The sequence below is a fragment of the Macrotis lagotis genome, chromosome 1, assembly GCF_037893015.1.
Source record: "Macrotis lagotis isolate mMagLag1 chromosome 1, bilby.v1.9.chrom.fasta, whole genome shotgun sequence".
NCBI lineage: Eukaryota > Metazoa > Chordata > Mammalia > Peramelemorphia > Peramelidae > Macrotis > Macrotis lagotis.
The window spans coordinates 744,556,431-744,566,331 of record NC_133658.1 but is presented as its reverse complement, the minus strand read 5'-3'; positions in this window follow the sequence as shown (position 1 = coordinate 744,566,331).

Below are 9,901 nucleotides of genomic sequence, written 5' to 3'. Positions count from 1 at the left end.
CTCACCCACACAACAGATGGGCACCTTTCTGCCTTCAGCTATTTTTACATTTTCCCCTCCCATCCCCCAGTTCTCCTCCTCCCTTCTTGGCTCAGTCCAAGCAGGAGTCATAGAGAGAGCAGCCAGGATCCAAGAAAGGACAAAAAAAATCCAGGTCAGCCTTCTCACTCCTTCCCACATCTCTAGCCTCATCTGGTGGGATAGCCAAAATGCTCTGCTCTTCCTATCTGCTCCTGCCAACACTGAAAAGAGAAGTCACTGGGGAAATGCCTCAACTGGAAGTCTTCTTAGAGCCTGGTCCTAACAGGGGGACTCCCCTCATTTCCCTCCCTTCTCCCAGTCAACTCCCATTCCAGAAAAAGCTTCCCAAGTCACAGGAGTCTAAATTTAAATAATCATCTTTGCTACTAACAGATTGCCCTGCTCAATTGCTGCCTTTCCTCTCCGATCTACTTTTGCCCCCCATGTCAGAAATCTACCTCAAATGGGGCTTTGTTTGGGTTTCTGCCCCTCTTTGGTACATGTTTTTTAAGAAGGCATATATTTCAATGGAGTGTTAATATTAGGAATCAAGATTCTGGTCCCATTCTGTCTCTGTCTCTGTTTGACCTTGGACAAGTCAACCTCTTTAAGCCTCAGTTTCCAAATCTGTAAAATAAGGTGGTTGAACCAGATCTGCTCTAGGGTCCCTTCCTCCTTTAACATTCTCCAGTCCACAGATCCTGGGATTCTGTCTCTGCCATCCTCCAGCTCCCAGGGAGGTAGATGTCTGAAGGTGCTCCATTTTCCCAAGTACACTCAGATGCCCTCAAGCAAGAGAGGTCCAACTCCAGACATTGCCTAATTAGGGGGTGTGAAAGCCAGCAGGTCTGTGAGTGTCAGAATCCTTTTTTTTTTTTTTTTGCAAATGGGCAGTTGACTTTGAATCGTGCCTCAGAACAAGCTCTGTGCTGCTCATGTCTTTTTTTCACAATGTATTACATAAATGTAGTTCACCTCTTATTTTCATCTTCTTTTGTTCTTGCTATTCTCTACTTGTTCAGTCAAGTAATATTTATTAAATGCCTGTGTATACATGGAACTGCTCGGAAATGTAATCCAAGATGACAAGTCCCCCTGTCCACACAGAATTTACAATTCCGCAAGGAGACAGCATAGGCACAAACCTAAAGGTGGGTGTGATACCCTCATCCAATGGGGGCAGGACAGGATTTTGAAAAACTTTTTGCTTATTATTTTATATGCACTGTGGTACAATGCCAATGATTTTATTCCTTTTGAGTGCTTATTAGTGCTTAGTCCTTTTTAAGTTCCTGGAGTCGCATGCTGCAGTGATTTCTCAGATGAGAGTTTGCCCAACATACTTATGCAGCAATAAAGTTGAAGCCCTGCTTGTCCTTGTCTGTTAACTGATTTCTGGCACACCCTCTTTTTTCTGGAATTAAGGATGGAAATCTTTTAAAGATTCACTAACAGCTGTTAGTATAAACTCAGGTATATTAAGAAGCAATTGAATATAGCTTCTAGAATTTGTGCAGACCCCCACACTTTAAAGGGTTGTCCCAAAAAAATAATGAAGAGATTATGAAAATTATTCAATTAAATTTCAGTTTTGTTTTGGTGTGATTTTTAAAGTAAAGTGGTAGATAACTTAAGTGACCTTAGATATCACCTAGTCTAAATGCATTTATTTTACAGATAAGGAAACTGAGGCCATGGAGCCTCTTCTTCTATCTTAAATTAGAAGAGCCTTAGCAAAAGTATATACTTAGAGTTTCTGAAGCTCAAACATGCCCAAAACAATATTTGATAAATTTGTGGACTTTTTAAACCACACTTATCACCAGTATCATCATCAATAATAATAATGATGATAATAATAATAATATTTTGAGGTCTACAAATTGATTTACAAATGCTATCTCATTTCATCTTCACAACACCCCAGGAGATAGGTGACATTGCTAGCCCCATTTTACAAATAAGGAAATTAAGCAAACAGAAGTTTGAATGACTTCCCCAGGATCACAGATTCAGTGTCAGGAATGGGATTTAAACTCAAGTCTTTCTTACTCCAGATCTAACACTCTTTTAGTCACACCACCCAACTTGCCTCATCTACTTTATCCAAAGTTTGTCGAACTAGACTTGATGATTTCTTTTCATCTCCATCTTTATGTTTACATGTATTTATGATCTGTTCTTTTCATTGAACAAAAGTAAAAAAATATGATTTTATGATGATAAACATTCATAGTCCAGCAAAACAAATTCCCACATTGCTCAGGGAAAAAAAAATGTATCTTTTTTCTTTTAAGGGTATCATCTCTCTAGCAAGAGCTAAAAGTCTTATTTTATCTTCAGTCTTCTAGATTCATAGTTTTCTATAGCACTGATAAATTCTTCCAAAGTTGATTTTGTCTAGAATGTGATTGTCATTGTATAAATTGTTCCTATTTCTGCTCACTTCTCTCTGCATCAGTTCATACAGGTCCTCCTGGATTCCCCTGACACTCTCTGTTTTGTCATTCTTTTTATGGTCCAATAATATTCCATTAAATTCACAATTTATTTAGCCATTCCAAATCATGAGGATAGACCAGATAACTTCTTGAGGATTCTTCCATTTCTGGGCTCTGGGACTGATTCAATTTTATTATGTTATGTTGTCCTTTTCCCCCTGTTCTCCAGTGTAAGTATATGAAAATAATTCTGGAAAAAAAAAAAGAAAAGAATTCTTGCTTTGGACCTTAGAGACCTATGTCTAAATCCCAATTCTCACATTGGCAAGTTGTATGATTTGGGTCATCTCTTCATTTCTCTAAGTCTTAGTTTTCTCATCTGAAAAATAGGGTAATATTGACTAAGAAAGTCATTGTCAAGAAAATATTCTGCAAATCATTATTTAAATTCCATGAATGGAGCCAACATCTTTGTGGAGACATTATTGCATATATTATAGAGTCACACCATTTTTCTAACTACAGTAATTTTTCATTTTTAGACGACATGTTACAAGGCCACTTTGAATGATGAGTTCATTAGCAAGCATGCTATTGGTAATAATACCAACAATAGGTAGCAGCTATTTAACTCTTACTTTGGACAGGGCACCACGCTAAGCACTTACAAATATAGTCTCATAAGGACCTCACAAAAACCGTGGGAAGTTTGTGCTGTAATTATCCCCATTTTACAGTGAGAAAACTGAGGCAAACAGAGGTCACTTGCCCAAGGTCACACAGTTAGTAATATCTGACACAAGACTGACCCTCAGGTCTTCTTGGCCAAACACTCTATCTACTACCACCTGTCTCTCTCATGATAATAGCTAGCATGCATATATATATATATATATATATATATATATATATATATACATATTATATATACACATATTATATATATATGTATACACACCAAAAAAAAAACAGAAATTAAAGAGGTAATTTCTAATATCCCTGGTGTTCAAAATGCACAGGCAGAGAATTTTTGCCAACAGGGTTAGCAGAACACCAAAAACACATTCTCAGTAGTATCTGGCTATTAGATTATGGAACTTATAGACATTTCAATCCTTACTCAGGCTGTGGAGGTTTACATTGATGCCCTGCTTGCAGATTCAAGGATATGCAAATTCTGCAAGAAGGGCCAACTTGAGAGAGTATATGGCTCAAAATCTATTAGAGTGAAGCCCCAGAGCTGTCATAGCAGTTCAGATAACCCAGCATCAGTGATCTTGATTCTTCCTATGACACTGAGGACCCAGATTTACACCATATTCAAATGACTGGTGGTAATATTCTATGGGATGCTTCCATAAGTACAAGCTAGAAGGTACCTCAGGCTTGGTATATCAATAATTAGGAAATAATTCCTGCACAGTATTTTCTCAAAGGAGTCATTAGCAAAGACTACCTAGTTGATGGTACTGGAAGCTGGGTGGTGAATAATAATTCACAATAATGTCATTATTATTATTATTATTATTATTATTATTATTACTTGCATCTATATAGTGTTTTAAGATTGGCAAAGTACTTTACAAATATCTCATTTCAAGCACACAAATTATCTAAGAGGTAGGGCTATTATTAACCCCATTGTTCAAATGAGGAAAGTGAGGTAGTTAAAATTAAGTGACACACCCAGGGTCACACAGCTAGTAACTATCTAGGCCTAGATTTGATCCCAATTCTTCCTGATTTCATCCCTTTATCCACTCTACCACCTTGCTAACACATAAACATCATTCCCTCAGATCTCACATAAAAACCTCTTAGCAATAAGTCAGTTTGCATCACTAGGAATTGGTGTCAATGGCATTCATTCCACTAGAACAGCTTGATTAAAGGAAATATTATTTAACCCTGTTTGCCTCAGTTTCTTCATCTATAAAATAAGCTGGAAAAGGAAATGACAACTGTTTTTATTAGGCTATAATTCAAGGATCAGGAAACTTACTAGGGGAATCCACTGCCATTCCAACTGGATCCAACCACTGTACCAATTCATTTGAAAGATGGAAATGTACTTTTATTTCAAGGAAAAGAAATAAGATAAGGTTAGAGAATCTAATCCATCAAGAAAGGGCTAGAGAATCTAATCTATGTGGGGTTGTTGGTGCACTGAAAAGTTCCTGAAACTGCAACATGCCTAAGATTCTAGTTTAACATCCTAATATATACTCTAGAACCAGAAGCACAAACTAATCATAATTCTAAAAACAGAGTTCAAGGACTTTGATAGAGAACTCAGGGAGAGAAAGAACTCAAAGCCTAAAGGAAATGGAGGATCAGATAGGTGATAGGTTGGACTTTCCAGGTCACTCCCCAAAGAGTGTCTTCCCTTTAAAGACTAGAACAAACAGATATTGGTGTCTCAGGAAGCTTTTATTGATCAACCTCAACCCCTCATGGTTGAGGGTTCCTTCCTACTACACCAAACCCCACAATACACTCACAGAAGTACCTGGTATAAACAATGACTCCTATCTACCTGGTTCCAGACACACACACACACACACACACACACACACACACACACACACACACACACACAACCAAGGACTAACCCTTTTAAAAGGATCTCTTGGATCTCCTTGTCTTAAGATTCTTGTCTCTGTGGACACAGTTCTCCTCCTACTTCAAGGGTCACAGAGGCCAATACAACCAGAGCCTAGAGGCTTAACCAAGGAGAAGGGAAAGAAATAAAAAGAGGCTAACTATAAATAAAACCCAGAAAGGAGACGAGGATAGCAGCACAACAGTAGGCCTGGCAATCAGGAAGGATTCTAGGAACTCGGAGACCACTACCCAGCAACATTGTCCAGAAAGGTGTCCAGTAATAACTGGCTAAGGGATGCAATATTATAATGTTCCCTGGAAGGAAAAAGTGATTTCTGAAATACAAAGACATCTTAGAAACTCAGAGTGAGGTTAAAATTGTAGGGGACAGAGGAAGAGGGAAGAGGTGTGAGTCTATTAAAAACTCCAACACTGGCCTTGAACGGAAATCTAAGAATTTAAAAAAAAAAGTCTAAGAAAAAAAGGATTGAGTGGAATTCAAGTGAGAAAGCAAGGGTCTAGAAGCTGAATCAGCAAAATCAGAAGATAATCTTGGGTTCAAGTGGAGTTATATCAAAAGGGGAGGTAAGGTTATTGTCTGGGATATATCACTGTTTCGAGCGGTAGGAAAGAAGGTTCCTTCAAGATCAAAATGTTTTCTAGCTTTATCCAACTCCCTTGGGAAACTGAAAGAGGTCGCATAGAATGGGGTTAAGTTTACCTACACAAGTCAGTTTGGGAGCTCTTATGGATCAAAAATAGTGGGACTATCAGAGAAAATTATCAAATACACCAGTTCATTTCAGATAAGACAACTAGGTGGTATCAAAAGGTTGGATTAGTTCACAACTCAACCAGCAGAAGCAGGGACAATCCAACTCAAACATACTAAAGTTACCCTGAGATCAGACCAACTATTTTGGAGAGGAAAAGATAACTGATGCGGGATGTAGGGCAAAGAGAATATGGCTAGGGAGAAGGAACAAGAGAGATGGACTGGAAGACACCAATCAGTTAGTCAGAAAGTATTTATTAGGTGCTGATTATGTACCAAGCAGCTAGATGACCCAGTTGATAGTGTGCAAAGCCTGAAGTCATAAAGACTCATCTTTGTGAGTTCAAATCTGGCCTCAGACACGTACTAGCCATGTGACCCTGGGAACATTACTTAACCCTGTTTGCCTCAGTTTCTTCATCAATAAAATAAGCTGTAAAAGGAAATGACAAAGTACTCCAGTATCTTTGCCAACAAAATCTCAAAATGGGGTCACATAGAGTCAGACATGACTGCAAGGACTCAATAACAATAATAAATATTACCAGACAGTGTGCTAAGTGGTGGCAATATAAGGAAAAAAAGTAAAACACAATCCCTGCTCTCAAAGAACTTACTTTCTAATCGTGGAGATAATGTGCAAATGTATATATGTGTGTGTGTGTGTGTGTATGTGTGTGTGTGTGTGTATCTATATATACTACCTATCTATCCATCCATCTGGATGAATACATACATACACACCATACATATATACATACATATATATTATGCAATGTAAGGGGAAGATAATCCCTGTGGTATGGCATTAACAGTTGAGATGATGCTGCAATGTTTGTCCTTTGTTCTCCAAGAAGAGCATGGCATCAGGGAGGTGATGCCATGACAAGCAAATGAATTGGATTTGAGTGAGGGATGCTGTGCTAAGTCACCGATATCACTTCCTCCTATGGAGACATCTGGGTCCAGTGGCCAGATGTGAATCAGGATGACTGGAGATGGCCCTGGATGTGAGGAAATCAGAATTAAGTGACTTGCCGGCACAGCTAGTAGGTATCAAGTGACCTGATTTGAACTCAGGCCCTCCTGATTCCAGGGCTGGTACTCTATCTGCTGTATTGTTAGCTGCCCAGCAGTTAGAATAGGGAAAGTGAAGGAATAAAACAATGCCATTGCAAAGTCAGGGAGTTGGGATGTTGAGTTTTTAGGAACAGCAATAAGAGCAGAGTTACAAGATTAGGATGATAGAATAAAAAGATTTAGGAGAAAAAGATTTTTGGGGAGGCAATGGAAGTTTTAGAAAAAAGAAAGGGAGACAGCCAGCTAAAGAAGGGGATCGATGAAGAAATCAAAAAAGAGATGAAGCTTATAGAAGAAGGAGATAAGGGGAGAAAAAATGTGGATGAGTAGAAAGAAATCATTAGCTTAACAAGTGAGAAAGATTGCTAGGAGCTTTCCTAATTCTCCCTCCAGTAAAGATAAAACTGAGTAGCTGGGAGAATGGATTGGGAGCCTGTCAGCTGGCTGTCACAAATATCCTTACTCATAACCATTTACCAGGTTTCCTTCCTCCCTCTTTCTACCCTGGAGACAAATGGTTTCATGTGGTGCTTTCCCAAGCCTCTATCAGGGGTTTTAGGAAGTTTGATCTCCTAGAACCCCCCCCCCCCCCCCCCCCCCCCCCCCCCCCCGCCCTTCACACTCCCATTTTCACTGTTGTTCCAAACTCACCCATTTGGCACAGTCACAGGTCAAAAACCTACAGTTTCTGAATTTTCACTCTAGCTGAGACATTTAAGTGCTAGTTCTGATTCTGAATTATACAATATTTATCTACAAACCTCCTGCAAGCATTGTGAAAAACAGCAAAAGAGATTAGAGCAGTTGTAAAGCATCTTATAATAATACGGAACATCTGATTACTTAACCCTCTTCCAGAACTGAGTTCTTCAAAATTCCTTTAAGGAAAGAGATTTTTCTTCAGGATCTCCCTGTCCTCTCACGGGATTACCAAGTTATTACTTCCCTGCCTTTGCTATGCAATGCTCCTGATCGTTATTAAATTCCACACCAGAAGAGGGGGTAATGCAGTGGTGAGACTGAGACTTACCCATCGTAGAGAGGTAGGTGGGTTTATGCTGAACCCCTATTTGAACAATCCATTCAAAGGCCTACAAGAGAGTCTTGGAATTAGAAACAGATATTTTATTGTTGCAGCAGATAAATCATCTCATCAGGTACAATCTAGGTGGTTTTTAAGGATTCACTGAATATGTATGAGGGAGAGAGAGAGAGAGAGAGAGAGAGAGAGAGAGAGAGAGAGAGAGAGAGAGAGAGAGGGAGGGAGCAGAAGAGAACAAGCAGAGAAAAAACAGAGGTGATGGATGGAGACAAAGAAAGAATGAAAAAGACCTAAGGAACAATAGCAGAGACATATCTTGATAGAGGGAAAGAGAGAGACAAAGAAGCAGAAAAAGAAGAAAAAGAATGGAAAGGTATAATGAGGGGGTTGGATAAAGGATCCAGAAAAGGAATAAAGAGCCTGAGAAGAGCTGAGACAAAAACAGCCAGTGAAGCAGGCAGATGGATGAACAGAGAGAAAAGAAGAGAGATACAGAGAGGAAGGCACATAGAGAGGCCCTGGCAGCAGAGCCCTCTAGATTTCTATGGGGAGCAGATGCTTATATGGGAACAGCAAATGATGGTCCCAGCATGGCCCAGAAGCTCCCAGAGCCACATACATTTCATTGACTCCGAGCCCAGTGCAGCTTTGTCCTCATCCAGACTGAGCCCAAAAGAGCAATCAATCCCCTGGTCCTGGGAACACAGGATTAAGATGGCAGCTCCAGATGCTCCTTTCTCATCTTTCACTCTCCCCAGTGACTCCACCTTTATCTTGACTCATGTCCTCATCCTTTGGAAAGAGGGTGATTCTGCCAGCTTTCAAGTCATGCCTCAGAGGGGCTACATTGGAGAGGTGAGTGTGAGTCATTACCGTAGATTTGCTTTGAGACCCTTTGGAGCAAAAGCTGAGGGGTGGGGTAGGAAGAAAGGGGAAGGAAAAGGAGAGTGGGAATGACTCAAGCTACATATTAGTAAGAACTAAAACATTCCACAAATTGGCAAGGGTAAAGAATAACCGATTGTGTCATTTTTCATCTTTCTATCCCTAGCACCCAGCAGACTTGAACTGAAAAGGGGGTACTGGACTGACTCAGTCCCTGTTCTCATGACGCTCTTTGCTCCAATCACTCATTTATTGCCAGACTTACCATTAGTCATTCCTTCTCCCTTAACTTACCCCATCCTAGCTTCTCACCCCTCCCTACCCTCACCTCCTAATCATTTTTGCCCTTGTCATCACCACTCTATTTTTCTATGTATACCCAGTGAATTTGAACCAGAGGAACAGAACTATCTCCCTCAGATAGACTTCTACCTGCTGTTCCCTTACCAATTCCCTGCAGCTGAGAGCATCATCCATCTACCAGGTTCCACTGAGGATGAATTTTCCCTGGATGGGAGGAGGATCAGGAAGAGTCTATAATGATGGGTGGCAATCAAATGGGGACTCCAGGGTGAGGAGTGAATGAAGCAGCATCACCCCAAATTCAGTGCTTCACTCAGAATCTGGAATTTTTCTCTATTCTAAAAACAAACCCTACTTCACCCCAACCTTGACCCTTTGGCTGATGTTTGTAGATTCAAGAAATTGAAGTTAAGTCCCAGGTGGCAGGATCTATGAGACACTCCCACTGACTGGGAAAATTCCCATCCAGGCTCTTGGACCTGAGGCCAGGTGAAATCTCGATGTGGCTTAGAGCCAAGACAGAAAGAACCAAGAGACAGAGAGGGAGGGAAAAACCTGGGGGAGTTGAGGGGGGTATATAGTGTAAGGGTGGAGGGTGGAGGCACAGTCTAAGTGAAAGACAGGTACAGAGGGAGACAGATGGACCAAGATGCAGACATAAGTTAAGTAGGAAGAGACGGATAAACAGCAGACACAAAGCAACCAGTCAAGCATATGCTCCTACAAGCAGGCGAGATGGGCCACCAGTCA